This window comes from Trachurus japonicus, chromosome 23, assembly GCF_045865225.1.
Source record: "Trachurus japonicus isolate A0001 chromosome 23, Traja_1.0".
In the NCBI taxonomy this organism is placed as follows: domain Eukaryota; kingdom Metazoa; phylum Chordata; class Actinopteri; order Carangiformes; family Carangidae; genus Trachurus; species Trachurus japonicus.
This window is the reverse complement of record NC_140929.1, coordinates 3279096-3304647: the sequence shown is the minus strand read 5'-3', so window position 1 is coordinate 3304647 and position 25552 is coordinate 3279096. Positions and strand designations below refer to the sequence as shown.

At 41.4% G+C, this 25552-nt stretch overlaps 1 protein-coding gene across 1 annotated transcript in view; it reads right to left on the bottom strand.

The window, feature by feature from the left end:
- The window catches only part of LOC146962330 (thyrotropin-releasing hormone-degrading ectoenzyme-like), a 194654-nt gene that overhangs the window by 145177 nt on the left and 23925 nt on the right, over nt 1–25552 (bottom strand). The window lies entirely within an intron of this gene.

The window sequence follows — 25552 nt, the reverse complement described above, 5'->3', positions numbered from 1 at the left end:
GAGCCAGTAACTCAATCAGGCCCAGATCATGTTCAGCTCTCCAGACAAAATAATGGAGTCAAGTTCAGTTTTTGTTCAAATCTCCACCAAAAAAATGGATTTTACAGCCGAGAGCAGAAAAAACAATCGACTTTTAAACACAGACAGAAACAAGTGGAGGAAGTTAAAGGTTCTGTTTTGATGGATTCCAATATTTCTCACAGCCGTGCTCTAATATTCACACCTCTGAGGCTCAGTGTGTTCTCATTACTGGAGCTGCTGCTTCGTTTAAAGTGAAACCGCTCCCTGCTAATGAGGAGTGTGAACCAGCACACACGCACACACCACACCATCATCTGCCAGCCAAACGTTCCCGATCAATAATCAATACCGTGACGTCACATGACCAACCACTGCGCCCTATCAGCTCATCCGGCTTCGCTGTTGACCTCGGTGGAAGAACAACAGGATCACATGGTGAGTGTGTGTGTGTGTGTCCCTGAACTCTCTCAGTTTGATATAATCATCTGTTGTTTGGTTTAGATGAAAAAGTCTCAGTACGATCCAATATTTAACTTTTCTGTGCTGAGGGTGAAAGTGGAATCAAAGAGTCGGTTCCCTCAGTGCAGCTTGTTCCTGTTTACTGGATGTCACCAAACTGCAAACAGAGCGATGACAGAAACTTCACTTCACCCTCTTTACTCTCAGAGAATCACTCCACCAAGCTGAACAAACAAAAAGCTGCTGACTGATGTGTGGAAGAGTTATCGTCTCCCATTAAAAAGCACCTTTAACATAGTTTACAATGTCACTATTTTAGTTTGGCTCGTTTTGACTAGTTAAAGTAGAGCTAAGGCTGATAATAAAGTATCAATCAATCAATCACTGGTTCACCCTGAGGGGAACATGAATAGTTGCTATCCCAAGTTTGACAGTAATTGTTGAGATTTAAAAATGGCAAAACCATCAGGTAAAGATTGGACTGTTACTGATGTTGAAACATTGACCATTGAGATCCATCCTCTGAGGACCAAGAGAGTCTACACAACGCATATTAGTTAGTGTGATATTGAAGAGGCAGAGTAGAAAAGCTTTGCATTGTGTACCAGTTTACCAGCGGTTGGCGGACTGCAAACCAAAGACAAAATGTGAATGAAAATCATTGAAATTGAATCAAAATTAAAACTTTTTAACAATTTCAGTGGAATTTAAATGTTAAAACCACTTCTATTCAATTCTTGATTCTCAATGCCCAACCCTACCCTCAGAGAATCACTCCACCAGGCTGAACAAACAAAAAGCTGCTGACTGATGTGTGGAAGAGTTATCGTCTCCCATTAAAAAAAACACCTTTAACTATTCAATGTGACAATGTTTACTATTTTAGTTTGGCTCCAAAATGTGCTAGTTAAAGTACAGCTAAAGCTGATCACTGGTTCACCCTGAGGGGAACATGAATAGTTGCTATCCCAAGTTTGACAGCAATTGTTGAGATTTAAAATGGCAAAACCATCAGGTAAAGATTGGACTGTTACTGACGTTGAAACATTGGCCATTGAGATCCATCCTCTGAGGACCAAGAGAGTCTACACAATGCATACTGATAGTTAGTGTGATATTGAAGAGGCAGAGTAAAAAAGCTTTGCATTGTGTACTAGTTCACCAGCGGTCAGTGGACTGCAAACCAAATGCAAATGAAAATTGTATAGGGATCGTTTTGGGGAATCCAAATTAAAACTTTTTAACAATTTCAATGGAATTTAAATGTTTAAACCACTTCCATTCGATTCTCAATACCCAACCCTACCCTCAGAGAATCACTCCACCAGGCTGAACAAACAAAAAGCTGCTGACTGATGTGTGGAAGAGTTGCCATCTCCCATTATAAAACACCTTTAACTATTCAATGTGCCAATGTTTACTATTTTAGTTTGGCTCCAAAATGCACTAGTTAAAGTAGAGCTAAGGCTGATCACTGGTTCACCCTGAGGGGAACATGAATAGTTGCTATCCCAAGTTTGACAGCAATTGTAGCAAATGAAAATTGTATAGGAATCGTTTTGAGGAATCAAAATTAAAACTTCTTAACGATTTCATAAGTATAAGATCAGCCAGAAAAGCCAGAGAATCACCAAGGTCACCGAGATCCATCCTCTGGGGATAATGAATATCTGTGCAAAATTTCAAAACAACACATTTGATAGTTGTTAAGATAGTCCCAATTTGTCAATTCATCTTGCAGCTATTGAGTCAAATAAGATAAAACTTTAACCAGCTACTGACTGCAGATTTATGACGGTCACAAGGTTCATCCTGCGGGGATCATGAATATGGGTATAGTAAAACCAATACATAAACCGCCTTGTTTTGGAGGTTTCATTGAAAGAAAAGTTTGACTTGTTGGTGATACTGCAGGGGATCAACTAAGTCTTCGAGATCTATCCTCTGGGGATCTCAAATGTTAGGACTGAGACATCTGGTCGAGATTTCAGCAAATGAAATAAAAACTTGACCTACTGGTGATGCTACATGAGAAGTCGGCAATCCATTTATTTCAGAAGATGTAAAAAAATATCTACGTCTTAACATCAGAAGGTTTCCATCCTTAGATTCATGCTGCTTACATGGACAAAAAAATCAAAAACACAATAAAACTAACATGAACCTTTAAGCAATCTGTAAATGTTTGTCTTTAGAAAACGCAGCCAGAATTTAACGGTTCTGTTTCCAGAGAACAGACGGAAACCTGCTGCTTAGGGATTCTCTGTGTTTACCTGCAGAAAACACCCAAGAGCCTTTTCTGTTTGCCTGTCAAACCTTGGCAACGTCACTGAAAATGAAAAAGGTATAAAAAACAAAAAAATACAACTTTTAAAAGATATTTATAACTGGCCTTGAAACCAAGTTAATATTTTGCTGCTGTGGTATCAATCTGCCCGTCTCTTGGTGTTTCTGCAGCTCTGTCAGAAATGTTTCACTTCAATAACTCCCAACTGATTCTTTGTGATGGACAAACAGACATCTGCTCCTCCTGAGTCGGTCTTCTTAAGGAACAACAACAACAAACTGGTTCTGAGCTCAAGGCAATTTGGCAAGTTTGCAGGAGAAAATGAGCTAATGCAACTGCCTGATCCAATCGACGACCATGGGTTTGATGTTAAATGAGCTGATCTCAATCTATAACTGACAGAATGCATTCAAGGACACAACAAGTCCTGTTAGCATCTCTTAGCATCAAGCCACCATTTTTTGAGAAACTATTGAACAGATAGTAACACAGTGATCCTCCTTATTGCACACAAATGTTTTCGACCTGTTGGTCTTCTGGTCTTCTATGTCAGACAGAGAGAGCTATTATATATTTACCCTTCAAACATTAACCCCCAGAGGCCTAAACTAGGAGTACGATATTCAACATTTTCTTTAGTCACCCTCACAAAAGCTTGAAGCAGGATTTTAATGTTTTTCTGTGTCTATTACTTATGTAATTATGTGATGTTGAATAATGGCTTGTGTATGTATTTGTGTCCATTTTTTAACTACTATAAACATTGTTTTTACTCTATTTCCTCATAATGATGAATTTTCAACTACAAATAGTGTTCCCACTGATTATATTTATGTGATTATGGATTTACTAAGGATTTATTTGGACTATCAATTAATATACGATGTCATTGGCAATTTCTTTTTCCACTGTCTTAACGCACAGTGAGGCAACTTAAGCTTTCTCAAACTATTGAACAGAACAAACACTTGAATGATTTAGCATCATTTAGAGTCTTAGCATCATTGTCCTGAGGGTGGCGCTACTAGAGGAACAGCAACACTTTTTCCAAGCTTGTAATCCTCAACACATATTAACACTCTTCAGTGTGTAACATCTGTAAAGTGGCCTTTAAAGGCATTTGGGGGGTAATTGCTGCTTGACACCCAATCACTATGGGAGCAGGGACATCCAGTCTGTGCTGTGGATGTTAAGAGGCAACATCACTTGTTTAGTAATACAGCTTCCCCTAAAACTTAATCTGTGGTGGGCAATGGTGCTTGTCCACAAACGTCAATCCTTAAAGCTCCATAGATGTTTGTACAAAAGCTCCATAAAGGTAGATGTTTGTGTTAAAGCTCCATACAGTATAAAGGTAGATGTTTGTGTTAAAGCTCCATACAGTATAAAGGTAGATGTTTGTGTTAAAGCTCCATGCAGTATAAAGGGAGATGTTTGTGTTAAAGCTCCATACAGTATAAAGGGAGATGTTTGTGTTAAAGCTCCATACAGTATAAAGGGAGATGTTTGTGTTAAAGCTCCATACAGTATAAAGGGAGATGTTTGTGTTAAAGCTCCATACAGTATAAAAGTAGATGTTTGTGTTAAAGCTCCATACAGTATAAAGGTAGATGTTTGTGTTAAAGCTCCATACAGTATAAAGGTAGATGTTTGTGTTAAAGCTCCATACAGTATAAAGGTAGATGTTTGTGTTAAAGCTCCATACAGTATAAAGGTAGATGTCCATGTGTAGTGTGATTATAAAGTAGCTCTAGGTTCTATATTAATACTGTGAAAGTATCAAAGCCTCAGTCCACAGAGAAATGCACACAGCCTGTATTCAGATACTGAGCCTTAAACCAGCCGTCAGGACTTCCTGTCACTTTGTGATGTCACAACCAAGCCCGCCCCCTCACCACCTGGACAAAAACATCCATCCAACACATTGCAGGATTTGGCTTCTCTGAGAGTTTTATTTTGAAATCTGCTCTATTTTTTTTTTTTAATGGATCACTCAGAAAACAGTCAGCCAATCAGAAGAGAGACTCAGAGCCTCCTCCTTTCTTCTGATTGGCTGACACCGACCGGTTGTTACCAGAGCTCCAGAGAGAAGCTGGAAAGCTCCACCAAATCTATCTCCTCCTGGATCAACACTTCAGATAAAAGCCAGTGAAGTGTGAACTGAGGGACCTTTAATGAAGTGAAGTGTTGATCTGCTGAGGATCTGTTGAAATGTTTGACAACGAGCTGCCACCTCTTCCTCTTCCTCCTCATCCTCCTCCTCCTCCTCCCCTCTGTATCTGCGTGATGGAGCAGTTAATCAGTCTGATCCACCAGACTAATTACACAGGCACTCACACGCACACCGGCAGCTGATAGACAGGCGTTGCTATGGCTACGAGGGGTAGTGGTGATGTCACTGATCAATATGCATGTTATCAGTCCCGCAGTGAATGAAAAGAGGAGCAGATGATGAGTCTGGATGCAGCTTCGGCTCTCGGACTGGACCAGAGAGAGAAACCAGCTGGTTGTAGGTGAAGGACGGACAGACAGAGGTCGTCATGGTTTGTTGGATCGCGGGTTTGATTCTCGCTCAAGGTGCTGAGAGGTCCTGGGGTTCAAATCCCAGATAAGTCCTTCTTTTTATTGAATTTCACCCACAGGGGATCTATAATAGTTCATGTTATCTCATCTTATCCAGCACAACACACACACACACACACACACACACACACACACACACACACACACACACACACACGACTTGTATCATCTTCCACATAAAGAAGGAAGTGAGAGGACACAGAGTCACATCATGATGTAATGCTTCTGTATCTCTACCATATCACACACACACACACACACACACACACAGTGACACACATATAGTCACAGGTAAACATGGCTGTCCCAGTAATGTCACCCTGCCTTCTCACTTCCACTCTAATAAATTCTGTTTGCACACAGCTGTAAGAACACATCGGTCTCTCCACAGACAGCGAATCAGGTTCTGCACGGTCTCAGTGTGAAGCCGCGAAACTGTACAAGCAACAAGAGAAGCTACGGAGGCTCAATGTAAAATAAATTGGTTCTGTAGAGTCGACAGCAGGATTCATTAAGCTCCGACGCCAACTAACCTTTTATGAAACCTTTCATCTGTCTGAGCTTCAGCCACTTTATTCACATTGCTGCTGAGAATCGATGGATGTTTACGGCTTTAACAGACGTTCGTGGTCCCCAGAGGATGGATCGTTCTGACTACAGTGATCACTACCAGGTCAAACTGTTCTGTATCCCAGATGACTTGGAGAAATGTACATGTCTTAACTTCAAGCTATAGGGTTTTAAAGGAATAGTTCTACATAAAAACCATTTAATATTCCTCCACACTGCTCGTCCACTGCAATCCAAGTGTCCTGAAGGGATATAGTCCAGAGTTTACTCAAAACAACGTCATTTAGGCAAGTCCGGTCACATCCACATCCCAGGCAAATTCAATACAGGACTGTTTAGGCTGTAAAAATGTCCTAAATGACGTTGTTTCATAAAGTTTTCGTTGGACTACGAACCGGCCTCCCGTGTATCCAGATGCACTTTGAGGAATAAAAAAACTACTCTGAGTATATATAGAGTATTCATCAGCATCAGGGTGAGTCACTCATGACTGAATTTCATTTTTTGGTGAACTATTCCTTTAACTACAAGGTAGGGTTTTAATGCTGTCATTCAATTCTGTACAAACATTCATGGTCCCCAGAAGATGAATCCCAGTGACTATTGACATACCAGATACCAATCTGTTGGCTGGTCGGCACAATAATCTCTCAACATCTATTGGATGGACTGTCACTGACTTTCATGCAGATCTTCATTGTCCCCAGAGGATGAATCCTCGTGGCCATGCTGATCCCTGCACACCTCATCCAGTGCCACTACAGGTCAGATTGTCCTCCTAGTCTGATAAATACTCACCAGATGATTTGGTATATTTTAGATATCTTCACACAAATCAGACTAATTGCTATCAAATTTGATGGCCAGAGTATGAATCCTTCTGACTACTGACGAAGAGGCTCCTGGGGGATAACGTGCAGGGAAGGAAAACTAAATGCTTTGAAATATTCAGTGCGTAACAACAAAGCTGGTCCACGGAGGATTTACCATTTCTCCTGAGCAGAATCCACCTGTTAGATCTCTTACTGGGAAACAAGAGACAAATTTGACGGGACCTTTGAGAACGGTATTTCCTCGTCACACTGACAAGACAACAATCAGTTTATAAATGAAGCTTCAGAAGGATTTGAACTCTGAATTGAGACACATATTTAATCAACGGCTCTAATCTCTTCCTTCTTTTCCAATTTTCAGGTTGCGAGGATCAACCGTCGCCATTAAAAACTGCTGTGTTTCTGCATCTAAGCCCCAAAATAGGCTGATTACAGATCAGAAAGCTAAACCTAATTGGACTGATACAAAATTCATAATATTCTGTTGAAACTCAACCCTAATTGCCATCATCGCTAATACCAGCACTTCTTAGTTGATAACAAGTCAATTCAGGTCAGATTTATTTATCATGGCCCAATGTCACATACAACAGATTCTCCTCTAGACGATTAATTACCATCTGTTCATTATACAACTACCTGAATAGACTGAAGAGGAACTCCCCAAGAAAAAGGAAATAGATTAACAGTCAGGATGACATGAATATCTATTATAATATGTCAAAAATGATGCTGAGTAACTTCCACCAACAGATCCTCAGTCACACATTCAACCAGGGCCGTTGCTAGGAATTCTGGGCCCCCTTAAAGAATACTAAAGTGGGCCCCTCCGCCTAACTTTTCCAGTTTTTTTTTCTTAGACCACGTATGTATTATCATTTTTGTTTTTTTTATTGTCAGTTTTGATGCTAATGCAACATTACACTGCAAAAACCCAAGTATCTTACCAAGAATGTTTGTCTTATTTCTAGTCAAAATGTAATTTCTAGTCAAAACAAATATCATTATACTTAAAATAAGACACATCATATTAAAAGTAGCTTGTTTTTAGACACTTTTTTACTTCTTTCAAGCATATTTTCACTTGGGATAAGTAGAAAAAATCTGATAGTGGAACAAGTTTTTCTTTCTTATTACAAGCACAAAAAACATGCTTTCACTGGCAGATTTTTCTACTTATTTCAAGTGAAAATTAGTTTGAAACAAGTGAAAATTATCTAAAAACAAGTTACTTTTTAGGTTATGAGTCTTATTTTAAGTGGAAAGAGATTAGTTTTGACTAGAAATGAGACATTTTGACAAGAAATAAGACAAATATTCTTGGAAGGATGTTGAGTTTTTACAGTGTACTATGAGTATTAGTCAGGGTCTTACACAGAATAAATCATACAGCGATTAGACTACTGGGGTTTTTTGTGGGCCCCACTGGGCGCTGGGCCCCTAGAATTATCATCACCTTTCTCCCCTATACAACGGCCCTGCATTCAACACAAACACTGATGCTGTGAATATTAATGAAAGCTATTAATATTATTGCCAAGGAATAAAAACCAACCACAAACACTGAGACTATGCTAATGCTTCATCACCATCCTCCTCCTCCTCCTCCTCCTCCTCCTCCTCGGTCTCGTCCTCCTTTCCTCTCATTTACTCCCCGGTTCCCCCAGCAGGAGTGATTTTCAATAAAAATTCAAACTTTTTAAAGCTGCTCTCCTCTTATTCCCCCCTCCACCAGAACTCATCCCGGAGCACGGCAGCCAGCAGAGTGAATATTTGCTCAGAAAGTGGAGCCTTTATTGAAATCGTGGCTCTTTTCGGTGGACTGGCAGCGAGCGGCTGAATTGAGTATCGTCTCCTGAGGATTCCTAAAACGCCGGCAGTCATGTTCTCCCAGGTGAGAAGGAACCAGGGAGCATTATGTTTTTCAATGGGGGGTGTGTGTCTCTCGGTGTGTGTCTGTGTGTGTGAGTGTGTGTGACGTTCTCACTTCAAAGTATCAGCACATACACACTTCTTCGCTGTGTCCCCCAGGACTGAAATACGCTGCTTCCAAAAAATATGCTGCCTCGACTGCAACAGAGCCGTGGCGCGGTGGCTCAGTGATTAGCACGGTCACCTGACAAGAACAAGGTCTTCGGTTTAAAGCCCATCGTGTCCCGTTTGCACATTTTGTCCGTGTCTGCATCGATTTACAGAAACATGAAGGTCAGCCGAGGTGAAACCTTCAGATTTCCCTCCGGGGAGTGGATGAGGATGAGGATGAGGATGAGGATGTGGATGTGGATGTGGAGGATGCTGCTCATGTTTCTCAGCTCTGTGACAGAAGCTTCTTTTTCCCTCTCCATACTCCACATGCTGCTCGTTGTGGGAACTGTTGGGTTTCCCCCTCTCTTATATCGTCAGGTCTTGACCTCACATCTCAGCAGCTCTGCATGACGCCACTAAGCTGTTTAGGAAAATCTATGGACGGATGTATCAGCTGCTATTGTCTGAATGTCAATAGAGGAGTTCATCAAAGTAATTTTCAATTTTCAGTCATTTTAATAACTAATTAAAAGGATCTCCTGCTGTGAGCCACTGATTGAGATTGAGAGTGTTTCTATAACACACAGGGAGGTTTCCAGATTTGATTGATCACCGATCACTGCACATTCAGGAGTGAATCTAGTTAAGAACCAAATAAAATCAAAAATATGTCAGTATCTGAGGGTCTAGCTTTAACTCAAGCTCATTAAACCGTGTGTTTGCAAAGGTCTAAAGCCGTGCTAGCAGATCTATGTGCTACATCCTCTGGGGACAATGTCTGTTGGGGTGTTGGGTATATTTCATTGGATAGAAAGTAGATGGACCTAGTAGTCAAGACCAAGACCAAGACCAAGACTTTGAGGGGGTCGAGACCGAGTCAAGACCAAGACCAAGTAAAAATGTAGTTGATTCTAAGACAAGATCAACACCTTGACCTTGTTCTTGGTCTTGATCAAGACCAAGACCTTGAAAATGTGGTCAAAAAATGTGGTCAATGAAAATCTGAGGGATCACCAAAGTCATTAGGACTCATCCTCTGGGGAACATGAAAATCTGCACTAAAGTTTATGCCAACTCTTCAACCAGATGTTGATGCATCTCATTGGATTATAGGGCTGGGACGATATGCTTTTCTCCCGATTCGATTCTTCTACGATTCTTTGGATAGCGATTCGATTTAAATTGCGATTCTACGATATTGCCGATTCTCTCGATTTTTAGTCTGCATTTTTAACATTTATCTGCACACAAATACTGTAGGAACATACTCCATTATAAAGTGAACTTAAACCCTTTTCAAAACCTGTACTCTCTGTATGTAAAAAAGGCAAACAAATAAACATTGCACAATATTTAAAAAAAAAAAAAAAAAAAAATCGTCAAAAAAACGAAATCGTCAAAAAAGATATTGCGATATTTATGTGAATTTTTTCTCCCACCCCTATTAGATTAGTGATAAGTTTGACCTGCAGGTGGCGCTGGATGAAGGTATAAAGTCATTAGGGTTCATCCTCTGGGGACCATGATCTGGACCAAAGCTGGCGTCAGTTCATCCAAAACTTCCGATAGAGATATTTTGGTCCCGACCAAAGATGTGAACTGACTGACCCACATTGTGGTCTCCAGAGCTGCACTGCTGGCAGAACTCATCTGTAGGGCTCTTGTGTTATATTCCACATTATTCCCCTCTCAGTCCAACAACAGCCTGGTTGTAATACTCACCACTGTGCTGCTGTCGAGTTTCTATTTTTAAACAGATACCATTTCTATTCACCATTTAATCCACTGGATTCTACTTTGCCATCTTGAATTAAAGTGCTGTTAATGAAAACAACACTTCTTCACATATTTCACAGTGAAATCCTATCGAGGAGGTGAAGGGATTATTCCCCCTGAACTGCTGGAAAGCTTTTAATGTGAGGAAGATTAACAGCAAACAGCAGCAGCAGCAGAGAATTATCACAGCGAACTGGAGCAGATCAAAAAACAACGAGTTTTTCTTTTTTTAAAACCAAAATACATCAAACATACAGTACTTCCCCAACACGCAGCAGTGGAGAGGCCTCTCTAATAATAGCCTGGAAGATAAAGGCCCGTCAAATCTTTGCAATTAAGGGAAATAAATGTTCCAGCTACGATGGGAATGAACTCTCTTTATGAGCTGTGTGGTGGGTCCAGCTCTGTGTGGTGAGGTGGACAGGGACCATCAATACTGCCGCCATCTTTCAGTATAGTATTAAATACAATCATAAATTCCCTACAACTGTAGAGACACACACCACACACAGGGTCGCTGTTATGTAACTTCTCTCTGTGAAATCCCTGACGACCCAAACACGACCTGACAAACTCATCCTCCAATCAACAAGTTCACACATCAAAACAATTCAAATCTCGGTTACAAATTTCATATATTTGTTCCATAAAAGAAGCTTGTGTTCAAGTTAATGTAAAGTGGTATATGAGATTTGATTGGAAACACAGGTTAGAATATAGATGCTGAAAGACGAAAAAATTGATAATTACATAGTGCTGAACTTTGGCGTTTGAGGGTAAAACTGTTTTTTGAGGACGAGGATTTCTCTGTTTTTTGGGGTGATGGGATTTTACATGATTTTAAAACCGAGTTTGACACACTCAATGAGTATTTTCAATTATGCATTGGACAGTTCTTAAAGGGATAGTTCAACATTTTGGCAAATTGGCCCACTGCCATAATCCCCATCCAGTTTTCGGAGTAAATTCATGCAAAACCGCTGATGTGCGTTTCTGTCGGTGGCAGTTTTTCATGTATTTCCCTCTAAAACAACTCTGTCCGGTAACGTTGTGTTATTATCTCATAGCGTGGTGAATGTGCAGGTCACAACTTGTCCACCAGAGCGTTGTGGAATTGTTGGATTGTGTATTTGATGAGTTTGATGAGGGAAACCAAGAAATCCCATGAGCCTCCGTAGCGTAGCTCTGAGCAGCTCACGGCTCTGCTCCGCCGTTCTAAAAATAGCTTGCACCGACAATTAAAGGTAACAAACCTACTGCTATGACTATAGGGATTATGACAATGGGCCAATTTGCCAAAATGTTAAACCATCCCTTTAACCCAATAACCCAATATCAGTAGTTTTAGCAATCTCTTTAGATGTTTTATTTGCTTGATGCCAATAATTATTTGACCCTTCTGAAACAAATTAACATCTTCTCCACAACAACTTCCAACAAGGCTGTTTAAGAAATGAGGCTGCAGCAGCTGAAACATAATCATCCATGCAGTAATTATCCAATGGGAGGCTTTTACCTATTAGCTTAGTTAAATCCAGGTGGCGACTTTTTTTTGTTTTTTGGACGGTCAGTGTATGTACATGCACAATTACATCAAGTTCAGCAAGTTTCCGGGCGCTTTTGTCCCTCTGAGACGGAAGAATTTACTGTGGCCAGAGAAACGACACCAGCACCAGCAGCAGCAGCAGCAGCAGCGGGGATGAAATGCCACTCTAGAGCTCTGATTGGATGTTAAGATGTCTGCTCAGGTCGACGCTCAGATGAGACTCAAACAGCTTTTTTATTCTCACCAGTCAATCAACAGCAGAAAAACCCGCTCTGACATTTTCTATTCACAGTTGGACGTTACACTAAAATTAGACAATCAGAGTATTCTCACTGTCTCTTCTTGATTCATGCCAACTCTTCCTCTGTTTCCTCCCCTCTCCTCTTCCTCTCCTCTTCCTCCTCTCTTCCCCTCTCTCCTTGTTATCTCTCCACTCGTCCGTGACATCTCTCGCTGCGTTCTGTCGCTCCGTCTGCCGCCCTTGGATGATGGATGGGGTGATGGACGCTCGGTTGCCACGTTAATTTGATGGATGGTTTAGCAACTGATACGAGCGGCGAGCACACACACACACACACACACACACACACACACACACACACACTGTACCACGCTCTCCTCCCTGGCTCGCTGCAGTCTTTGCGGGTCCTTGACTTTGAGATCAACAGGCCTCAGACAGTCGCTGCCCCCTCCGTAACAAACACTGCTGACCCACGACTGCATCCGTCCAATCACATCATAACTCCTGCTGACGGCGGCGCTGTGATCAAGTGAGACGGCGCCGTGAACCGTCCCCCCGTCCCTCCGTCAGTGTAGATGTCGTCCTGTTCCACAACATCTACAGAGGAGCGACTCTACCTCCACACACGCTTTGGGTTTCAACTCCCAGAGCTCCCACTTGTCAGACCAAGACTTTTATTTGTTTTTAAGAAGCTACAAGTGAAAGGAAACAATCATCTCTTTGTCTTGGTGACGTTAGTTTAGTTTAGTTTATTAAGATCCCATTAGCTGCAGCTAAACCACAGCTATTCTTCCTGGGGTCCGACAGAATTACAAATAGAGAAACATAATAAAAGCAAAAAACCGAAAGAAACGAAAACATCAGTACTTTTCAGACTATAAGCCGCTACTTCTTTCGCGCCCCGGTTTCCCAGCTCTGGTCTCTGCACAACGCAACACAAACGCGCTCCGTAACCCGTAATCTTTTGTTCATGACGGTTAAAGGTATAATGTGTAGGAATTCCCCCCATCTAGCGGTGCGGTTGCATAGCCTATCTGAACGTATTCTTGATGTTGCATTCACGTGAAATCAGGCAGACGTCAGACAGACAACAGACGCTGCATGTAACAGGATAAACAAGTGTCTATGTAAACAAGTGGTGCACAAGGCAAAACAATACAGGCATGACAACATGTTGTCATGGTGATGTGGTATTGTTTTACCGTCTTTCTCTCGTGGAGTAAAATGACATCTGGTTGGTTTGCCGACGGCCGTCTGCCTGACTGCACCTGAATGCAACACCAGTGCCTCCGTCCTTCCTCACACTACACAGTGGTGACAGTTTTAACAGGCCGAGCCCACAGCTCCGCTCAGTTTCCGTGGTTACCTACGGTCACGCTGCCACTCAACGTAAAAAATGGCGATGCAACATGGCCGCCTCGGTTCGGTGCGTCGCCCACTTATGTATTTGTAACGACTTGTAACAACTCATTCTAAGGTACCAGAAAGCTTTCATTTGTAGGGTCTGGACAAACTGATTAATCCAGGTGTGCCTGACCATTGTTGTGAGGTCAGACACACCTGGATTAATCAGTTTGTCCAATAATGTAAGACAGGAAATAAGGGAACTGGCTTATTTCAGGAAGTAGTGGAGCTGTGCATAAAGCCCATTCTGTCGGACCGCAGGAAGAATAGCTGTGGTTTTGCTGCAGCTATTGGGGATCTTAATAAACTAAACTAAACTAAACGTCGCCAAGACAAACGGATGATTGTTGAGGTGATGGAGCCGCTTCCTTTCACATGTAGCTTCTTTAAAAACAAATAAAAGTCTTCGTCTGACAAGTGGGAGCTCTGGGAGTTGAAACCCAAAGCGTGTGGAGGTAGAGTGGATCCTCTCTCTGTTGTGTTGGTGCCAGTAGATGTTGTGGAATAGGACAGTAGGTGTGGGTGTTTTGATGCCTTTGTGAGTTTGGTTTCCTGTTCCCACATTGTTTATTGTGAGTACTAGTCTTTGGCAGCCTGAGGAGGTAAAACTATCCAATATTTGACGAGCGAGAAAAAAGCAAAGAGTTGAGAGGAAATCGATCCTGTGTGGCAGAAGGTTTTTTTTTTCCTCTTATTACCAATAAATCAGGGTTATATTTGAGACACGTGCCGGTTTTCCTTCCTGCCGGCTAATGGTCTGGATTCGGTTCATGCATCAGGCCTCTAGTTGATCCAGAAGCTCCAGCCGGCGAGGATTAACTGAAGGGTTTTGTTTGTCTTGGGTTGTGGCTCCGAGGTTCAGGAAGGTCCATCGACGACAGGTAGCCTGAAAAGATGATTGACAGCCGCTGAATCTTGCAGCTTTCAGGGATTCGGCCGTTACCGATCCTCCTGTCGCCTCAGCCCCGTCACACCCTCCTGCCCCGCCGTGAGCTGAGCTTTCCTGCCCTGTCGCCTCAGAAGCTCCTTGTATTTACACCAACCATTTCCTCCACTCGCTCCCCACCACATTGTCTGCTGTTTTTTAAGGAGATAGTTCAACATTTTGTCAAATTGGCCCATCGCCATAATCCCTACAGTCATAGCAGTAGGTTCTTTACCTTTAATTGTCGGTGCAAGCTATTTTTAGAACGGCAGAGCAGAGCCGTGAGCTGCTCAGAGCTACACTACGGAGGCTCATGGGATTTCTTGGTTTCCCTCATCAAACTCATCAAATACACAATCCAACAACTCCAAAACGCTCTGGTGGACAAGTTGTGACCTGCACATTCACCACGCTATGAGATAATAACACAACGTTACCAGACAGAGTTGTTTTAGAGGGAAATTCAGAGACTGCTTGATGGAAATCTGCCCCAGACGGGAACGCGCATCAGCGGTTTTGCATGAAATTCCCTCTAAAACAACTCTGTCTGGTAACGTTGTGTTATTATCTCATAGCGTGGTGAATGTGCAGCTCACAACTTGTCCACCAGAGCGTTGTGGAGTTGTTGGATTGTGTATTTGATGAGTTTGATGAGGGAAACCAAGAAATCCCATGAGCCTCCGTAGTGTAGCTCTGAGCAGCTCACGGCTCTGCTCCGCCGTTCTAAAAATAGCTTGCACCAACAATTAAAGGTAACAAACCTGCTGCTAAAACTATAGGGATTATGGCAATGGGCCAATTTGCCAAACTGTTGAACTATCCCTTTAACCGTCTGCTTTTAGATTTCGCCTCCTGACTGATTCCCAGTTACCGACCGCTGTCTTCACCTACTGTTTGTTTTCAATAAAGACGAACCGTTTCCGAGTCCCAACACTGAGCCAGATGTTTACCCCAGAATCTCAACAGGAAGTCTTTGTCCTGATAATCAGGCTGATTTTTTGATAGATAAATATTTGAAAACGGAGTGAGTGAGCTCGGTGGAAGTGAGGACAGGTGCAGCCGCTCAAAGCTCAAAGAAAATGACGGCAATCAAAAGCACAATGAAGATGATTTTCCAAGCTGAGCTCTGACTGGCGACGCTGACGTCAAACAACACAGAGGTGAAGAGGAACGTCACAGAAATTGTGATGCAGGTTCAATAATTGTTACCAAACTGTATTTTTTGCTGCCTTCTATTTTCTCAAAATGCAACACAAGACCTAATGAAATAAAAGCGTTACACTATAACTCCCATGAGCCTTTGCAGCACCTCCCCCTCCTCACCCTGAGCCATACTTAACTATGCTGTTAAACTTTAGCTGAAGTAATAATTGTCACATAAAAAATCTAATGTTAACGTGACCTTTATCATTTTGAAATACTAATCTGACCTCCAGTATATTATCATTATGGGGCATTAATTTGACCTTTATTATCATTATGGGATGTTAATGTGACATTTAATGTCATTACACAAGTTTAATGGTGAAGTCTGCGTTTTGTTACCGAGCTACAAAAACTCTCCAAACTTTTCCTCCGGCTGCAGCGATGAGCTTTTTAGCTGCATTCATTACAGTGGTGCGTTCACTGGGGACTATTTTCAGCGGCGCATTGATCTACATTTGGTGCTGTGTAGTGAATATATTTGGGGCAGCAGCAGCACAGAGTGTTTGAGACTGAGTCGAAATGAAAAACAGTGTGTGTTCATGTTTATAAAGGAACATGAGATCTGCGGCTACACTGTGACTCACTCATGTGTTTTAATAGTTTCTGAAAACAATGGCGCGCCGCGGCTCAGAGGAATAAGATACATCGGCTTTTGATAAACACACAATATTTGCTGAAAGGATCAGTCAACCTCACCCCGTCCTTGTCCTCTCTGAAAACTGGCAGCCAATCAGGAACGAGTCCTCCCAATGGCCTTGGCTGAATACAGCTGCAAGTTGGGAGTTCATTTAAAAAGACTAATAATGAAACAATTATTATAGAACATTATGGAGACCATTATAACTGCTATAAAATCATCATATATCAATATTTTGTTCTGCTTTTTTTTGCATAAATCTCTTAAACCACTTCAGCTCTGCTCAAAACGACCAAATGGTCATAGATTATAAGGATTTTAACCCTATAAATGCCATTTTGAAGACGTGTTGCCTCTTGTTTTATTTAAAAAACAAAAAACTGAACATGAGACATTTTTTTATAAAATGAATAGTGGGGGGTTGGGGGCATTGCTGGTTATTAGAGTCTTGGATATGTCAAAAATTAGCACAAACACTTATTTCATTGCATTACTATTTTTTATGTGGTGTCAGATTTAACATTTTTCACCCATTGGGAACCCATAGTGGCCAGAAATGGATGCACAAAAGAATTGCTGTAAAATCATCATATATCAATATTTCTTCTGCTTTTTTTTTGCATAAATCTCTTAAGCCCCTTTAGCTCTGCTCAAAACTACCAAACATTCAATAATTGTCATACATTTAACCCTTTAAATGCCATTTTGAGGACTTCAAACTGGCATTTAAAGGGTTAAATTTGTATAAATGACCCGTGTAACAGAGTAACGAACATTAGATTTGAAAAATTTGTCACAAAAGAATAACTTTTTTACAGAAATCCATACCTTTAGCTGTAACACAGCCAAAATGATCAGCAAATCAAAAGAGAAAAATTGAAAAACTGTCCAAAAAAGAGGGTTAATATTATAGATGGATAAGTATGTGATATTTGTTGTTATGTCAAGATTGTGTGAGAAGGCTTTTGATTTTGTTACATAACATTTAAGTGACATTAATTGTGATTATATAAAATTAAAAAAGAGCTTTATTATGACTCTATAACGTGATATGAATTGATGAACATGGAATATGATTTTGGAGTTTTATCTTGTCGTCGTCTGGCTCGGTGTGACGGATCCTCACAGTCTGAAGCGTTCTGTCAGCGTCTCGTTAAAGGCAGATGTTGTGCAGACAGAAACCTGGTCACATCCAGATTCACAGCAGTGATCAGTCACTAGATAAACAGTCTCAGCTTCATGACGCTGACGGTCTGTGAAACGACACTCGATGAAGGAATAACAAGCTAAATGGCTGAAAGACGGCGCTTTTATAGAAGCAGGGGCTGCGCAGTGGGTCATCACACACTGGTTGTTTGTTTGTATTCTATCAGACTTTAATCCTCCCTGAAGGGAGAGCGGCTCATTACAGGAACAGAGATCCTAACAGAGCCACGCATTAGAAAGACAATAGGACAGAAAGACAAACAGCTGTTTCTGAAGGAGACGGAGGTAGAGAAAAGACGGAGAGACCGAGAGGAATGAGAGCCGACAATGAAGCCTGGACGCGTCCCAGAGTCACTGAGGATGTGTTTGTGCAGCTCAGATCATCAGAGGGATGGAAATCGCTCCTTTATCCTCAGACCTTTATCTTATGTTTACACTCTGTTGTGCTCCATATTGAATCGGAGTTTTGTTTGTGATGATAAAAGCTGTTTAAAGTGCTAATGCCTACCTAATTAGTTTTTAAGCACCAACTCGGCTGTTACACCAGCTTATGATTTTCTGACTCATTGCTTGGTCACAATTATTGTTGCAGTTTAAAAAAAAAAGGGGGGAACAGTGTGAGAGCCGGCTCTTATCACAGAAACTACAACATCCTAATGTGTAGGTAGTGACCATCTCTGGTAACAGGCTTTACTTTATATATCATCATATTTATATACATTTACTACTGACTTTTAATTAAAAAAAATGATGAGAAAGTGTTTGAGGGACTCATGAACCAGCTCTTCATTAATGTCTCTAAGAGGTAAACGCAGACTGCTTGCTGAAGAACTGCCCCGACGCTAACGCGCATCAGCGGTTTTGCATGAATTTCCCTCTAAAACAACTCTGTCTGGTAACGTGGGATTTCTTGGTTTCAAACTCATCAAATACACAATCCAAAACTCCACAACGCTCTGGTGGACAAGTTGTGACCTGCACATTCACCACGCTATGAGATAATAACACGACGTTACCACACAGAGTTGTTTTAGAGGGAAATACATGCAAAACTGCTGATGTGCGTTTCTGTCGGTGGCAGTTTTTCATCACCAGTCTCTGTATTTCCCTCTAAAACAACTCTGTCTGGTAACATTGTGTTATTATCTCATAGCGTGGTGAATGTGCAGGTCACAACTTGTCCACCAGAGCGTTGTGGAGTTGTTGGATTGTGTATTTGATGAGTTTGATGAGGGAAACCAAAGAAATCCCATAATGAGCCTCCGTAGCGTAGCTCTGAGCAGCTCGCAGCTCTGCTCCGCCGTTCTAAAAATAGCTTGCACCGACATTTAAAGGTAACGAACCGACTGCTATGACTATAGGGATTATGGCAATGGGCCAATTTGCCAGAATGTTGAACTATCCCTTTAACTTTAATAAAATAATACGCAAAAATATGCATTAAAAACCTCAACAAATAACTTAAAATGTTTAAATTCTAACCGTTTAAGACGAGGGCCGCCATGTTTTGATTGATTTTGTCGTGACATCAAGTCGGAAAGTCGGAGCTCTGAGATAAAACCCGAGTTTCCGACCTGTAATTTCCAAATTCCACGTCGCACAATTTAATTCTGACAACTCGGAGCTCGCTTTGTTCTGAACGCAGCACAAGTCAGGAGTCGCATCCTTAGGAAGATGTGGTCTTCTCTGATTGGACAGACTGGTCTTTGGAGGATTATCCTCAGGTGCACAATGGGCAGCAAACATGGCGGCTTAACGCAAATAAAAGGAAGAGAATCAGGAAAATGAGTCTCTGGTCTTCAAGTCGTCTACGTTGTGACTCAGAGGTTGAAGTTACCTCCGTGTATAAAACACAGCAGAGTCAATTTCATCATTTATACAGAGGCTAAATCTGTGCAGCCGACGGATGCTTTGCTTTTCTTTCTGCCGCTGTGAGGAGGATGGAAGGATGAATGTCTCTGTCAGATGAAGCTGTTTCAGCAGTTATGAAGAGGATGGAGGGATGGTTGGGTTTTTTTTCTCCTCTCTGTCATATAAAGCTGTTTCTTTCAGAGGTTTGGAGGAGGAGGAGGAGGATGGAGGGATGTGAGGATTAATGTTTCTGTCACAGGAAGCTGCTCTGCAAACAGACAGCAGCGTCTGCACTGCCTTCAGGCTCAAACACGGATTTTAATATGAGAGCGATGCTGTAACAGAGACACAGAGAGTGGATACGGCAACCGTTTGTAAATATGAACATATGCATGTGCTGCTTCCTGGATCTCTTCCATGCCCCACGCGCCTTTTATCTGCAAATAGCACCACATCCTGTTTTTAAAAACCTTTATTCAACCAGGACAATCTCACACTTCATCTTCAGATCTGTGCTTTTCACGCTGCTCCGGCCAAAGTTGGCAGCGAATGTGACAAGAGTCCTCATCATGAGTTATCAGGTACGTGGCAGCGTGAGCCGGAGCTCATCCATGTGTTTATGGCAGGAAAAAAAATCCACTCATTCAACATTTATCAAAGCGCAGACCGCCGCGTTTCATCCGCGTGACGGCTGAGTTTCTGAAAAGATGCCGCTCTCCACCTGAAACCTGAATATATCAGCTCCTTTTTGTCGCTCCAGAACCAGATTGCTAATTGTTCCCTCTTTACCACAGATGATGGAGGTGAATAATGGGTTTTCAGAGATAATTTTGTTTATTTGTTTGTTTATTTTCTTACAATTTGCAATTAAACTGGATGTAATTAATCTGCAGATTTAATTTGCCAGTGACTGATTCTTTTGTTTCAGATCTGTGTGTGGCTCCATGTGCATCTGACCTGGACTTAAAACAGTGAGAAAAATATCACGCTCAGAATAAACACTTTTTTTTTTTTTTTGGCAACAGCTTTGTGAAAGTTTATCATGATCAAAAAAACTAACTAACTAACTAACAGGGAAAGTTTTACCAGGAGTTAAAGCTCCATACAGTATAAAGGTAGACGTTTTTGTTAAAGCTCCTTTAAAATAAAGGTAGATATTTGTCTAAAGCTCCTTCAAAATAAAGGTAGATGTTTGTGTTAAAGCTCCATACAGTTTAAAGGTAGATGTTTTGTTAAAGCTCCATACAGTATAAAGGTAGATGTTTGTGTTAAAGCTCCATACAGTATAAAGGTAGATGTTTGTGTTAAAGCTCCATACAGTATAAAGGTAGATGTTTGTATTAAAGCTCCATACAGTATAAAGGTAGATGTTTGTGTTAAAGCTCCATACTGTATAAAGGTAGATGTTTGTGTTAAAGCTCCATACAGTATAAAGGTAGATGTTTGTATTAAAGCTCCATACAGTATAAAGGTAGATGCTTGTGTTAAAGCTCCATACAGTATAAAGGTAGATGTCCATGTGTAGTGTGATTATAAAGCAGCTCTAGGTTCTATATTAATACTGTGAAAGTATCAAAGCCTCAGTCCACAGAGAAATGCACACAGCCTGTATTCAGAAACTGAGCCTTAAAACCAGCCGTCAGGACTTCCTGTCACTTTGTGATGTCACAACTAAGCCCCGCCCCCTCACCACCTGGACCCAAACATCCATCCAACAACAACTTGCAGGATTTGGTTTCTCTGAGTGTTTTATTCTGAAATCTGCTCTGTTTTTTATTGGATCAGCCAATCAGAAGAGAGGCTCAGAGTCTTCTTGTCTTATTGTTGCTTATTTGATGCTAATGCTAATATTGCTAATAACCGTGAGATCAATGTTTACATGATGCGGCTCTTAGTTTTGGCTCCTGTAGAGTCTGAACCACCTGAGGCTCCTGGTTCATCGCGACTCACCTGAGTTTTGTTTCATTTACCTGTGAGACGACGGAGCTGGTAGTTTCTGTTTGTGTCGAGCAAAAAAGAAACAGGGAGGATAAAAACAAAAGATTAATTTATTCATTAGCAATACTAAACCTCACACGCCTGACTGATCCCACACTAATACACACACACACACACACACTGATACACAGTGTTAGAGGCTGGTGGTGATGGTTATAAATGACCCACATATGATTTGTCATTAAAACGGCATTTCACTAAAATTATCTTTCAGTAATAAGGGGACAGTGTGTGCGTGAGTGTGTGTGCGTGTGTGTTGTGCGTGTGTGTTGTGCTGTCCTTGAGGTTCTGGCAGACGAGATGGATGAGCTGTAATTACACTGATAGAGAGATGATCGGAGGAGGGGAAGAAGAGGAAGAAGAAGAAGAAAGAGGAGGAGGAGGAGGAACAAGGTCGTGTGTGTGTTTGTCCTTGTGTGAGAGCGACGTGTGCGTGCGTGTGTGTGCATATTCCTGCTTTAAGCGTTACTGCAGTTAGAGGATGAATCAACTTTCAAATCTGAGTCCGACAGGATGTGACCGACACTGAGACACAGCCACAGACTCACAACGACAACAGGTGATCGGACTGATGCTGAACAACAGCGTCAGTTCACACAAGTTTAACGCACAAATCTAGGGATGCACAATAAATACCGGTACAGATAGTCATCACTCAGATATTGACTGATAATTATCGGGCAATAATTATCAGCAAAGTCCCATAATGTCATAACGAGAGCCAATCATAATCAGCCTTGATTCTGCTCATTTTCAGTCCCTAAATTGATTTGAAACAATAACAAATGTTGATTTTTGAAGAGTTCTCACTGTTAACATTACGGATTACAGTGGTAATGTTGTTATATTATTTGGTTAAGTCAGAGGCGGAGCTATAATGTTAAATTCATCTTTACTCACTGCATCTAAGGGCGTTTTCATAGGCCTCTAATTCTAAATGGCAACACTTAATTTTCTATCAAATTTCCCATCATCCGACCATTTTTGCCTCCTACGGTCGGAATGAAGGTATTCTTTTCTTTTTTTTTTTAGACATCCTGTCTTTCCGACAATTCCTTTAATAGCATATTTTTTCCCCAAAAGAGTTTGCACTGTTGGGGCTTCGGCAATGATAAAAGGAGTTGGTTAAGTTTAGTAAAAAGACCAGGTAGAGGCTAGACAGGCCAGATAGATAGAGAGTCCAGATAATTAGGACGGAGTCGTCTGCGGAGAAACGCACATTTCCTTATATTGAAAGCCTTGTCTGAATGGTGGTATGTTGGAATCCTTTGGTCGGACCAAATTTGGATCAAACTGTTGCTTTTTGCACATTGCTTTTATGTGTTTAGTGTTTATGTTTTGCTTGTTTGTGACTTGCTAGTTTGTTATTGTGTCTTGTGTATTTTATTTTATTTTTTGATGTTGGTGTTGCTGCTTAATGTTGCTTCTGTTTTGTCTGTAGCAGCTGCTGTTTGAGCTGAGTCTATGTTAGCTAGTGTGTGTATTGTGGACTTTTGCTTAGTTCTCTGCCTTTTAACCCTTATTCAGACTTAGCTTTCTAATCCTTTAATGTATTATTTATATGACGATAACTAAACCATTTTCTTTTCTTTTAGGGTGAGTCTTAACATCAGTCCAGGGACAGCAGTTTACATTTATTAAAATGTTTTATTAATGTGCATTGTCCCTGATTATTAAACCTTTAAATGAAATAAAATAAACTGAAAAGTGCGGACCAAACGAGATAGGTGTGAAAACGTACTTAGTCTTTCTTAACCTCAGGTGTGGATATAAACCATAATAAATGTTATCTGTTATCGGTGAAAAAAAATCTATCGTGCTTCCTACACAAAAAAATAACACCTTGAGTGCCGTGTTGACGTTGACAACTTGTGGTGTTTTGTGGTTTCATCCCTTGTCAGTAGCAGCAGAAGGTGAGATACAAACTTCTGGAGATAATTAAAACACTTTGAAAACCCAAGTGCTGTAATGAGACTAAAAAAATAAGTCCTCATGTGACACACATATTCTTATTCAGTGTGACTCAAAGCGATAGTTCACCCAAAATTGAAATTTCACTCATTATCTCCTCCCCCTCATGTGGACTAAGGGCTGGGAGAAGTTTCAGAGTCCTCCGTGGCTTCTCTGAGTTACAGGGGGTCTCGGCGTAGCAGTGCATGTCCATATAACGGTTGCAAATGGATACCAACTGTCTCCGTAACAAAAAGACACACCAAAAAACATCCAAATACCTCCATGCTGCTCGTATGTAATGTCCGTCTTGTATTGAAGCCCCGAAATGCGAAATTGCCCTTTTCAAGCCCTTTTCAAGCTTGTTTTGTAGCAGAAGCTTCTTAAAGCTCCTCTTCCCGGTTCGTCATATCTGGACGAACAGGGAAGAGGACAGACCCTGGTTCGTCCAAATATGACGAACCGGGAAGAGGAGCTTTGAGAAGCTTCCGCTACAAAACAAGCTTGAAAAGTGGACTTATTTAATTTTTTTGGGGACAATTTCGCATTTCGGGGCTTCAATACAAGACGGACATTACATACGAGCAGCATGGAGGTATTTGGATGTTTTTTGGTGTGTCTTTTTGTCACAAAGACAGTTGGTATCCATTCACAACCGTCATATGGACATGCACTGCTACGCCGAGACCCCCTGTAACTCAGAGAAGCCACGGAGGAATCTGAAACTTCTCTCAGCCCTTAGTCGTCATGAGGGCGACTAAGGGCCATTGGGACTCATTGAAATGAGTGCAATTTCAATTTTGGGTGAACTATCCCTTTAACACTTTCGGAGCATTTCATTATCCCTTTCATCCATTATGCATCAACAACCATAAATATCACAGGTGGAAAAACTATCACTCCAGAACTTGCATGATAATCATCACCTTTTCTTGTTGTGGTTGTGGTTGTGTTTTTAATTCCCTTCAGTAACTCAGTGATAGTTATCTGTGCAACCATGAGCAGCAGCTGCAGTTCGATCTCTCAGGTACTTTACATGGATCCAGTCTCACAGGATATAACAAATAGGAGAAGAAAAAGAAGAAGCCGGGGCCGAGGCGGCGGTATAACTCACTCAGTCCTTGCCAACATTGATATTTCATGTCTACATCCCTGAAGGCATAATGGGAGCTGTACTTCCAAAAGGTTGAGCATGAATATTTCCCACAAAGACGGAGCACTTTCCTCCGTTTTTTGCCTCGGGGTGGGGGGTGGGGGGGGGGGGGGGGGGGGGGGGGGGGGGGGGGTTCACAGTGTCAGACTTTGAAAAGCTTTGATCCAAAAAGCAGCAGATCTGGTCCATTTAAGGCCCAACATCTGGTTCAGGTCTGGTCCTTTAAGTCTCTGTCTTCACCTGACTACACGACGGTGGAAAAGACAAGTCATAAAAAAGAAAGTTCATTTATCTCTTATCTCTGTGCAGCAGACTGTTATCTGGGGTTCACATCTAAATTACCATGTTATCCTGCGATAACAAATGCGCACATCTGACTCCATTACATCATAATAAAGATAATAAACTCTTATCGGTAGATTCAGACTTTAAAGATTGTTATTCACTCATTAGTTAGAGATGAGGAGTCACGCTTGTCTGTGGTTTTTTAAGGCAGTTATCCTGATAGAACCATTTAATTAAGATGTATCTGGAGATATCAGTTTCCTGCAATAAAAACCCGAACCTGTCGTTTTATCAAACTGTGTTCGTCTGCAGACTTACATGACTTCATCACCTCATTATCTCCTGGCAGCAGCAGATGATGATCTTATTAAGCTCCTTAAAGACGTACTCCGGTGATTCAGCATTGTGCTCGCACCGCAAAGTGACAGACAGATCAGCAGCAGAGGCCAAGTCGCACTGACTGTCAGTCCAAAACACTGGATCCTACGCTTCCCACGATGCAACTGGATTATGTCCTTTTAGTTCAGCTCTCTTTTCAGTATCTTTGAACCCAGTTGACTCCAGGTAGAGGTAATCCACACATCATCACAGAGAAC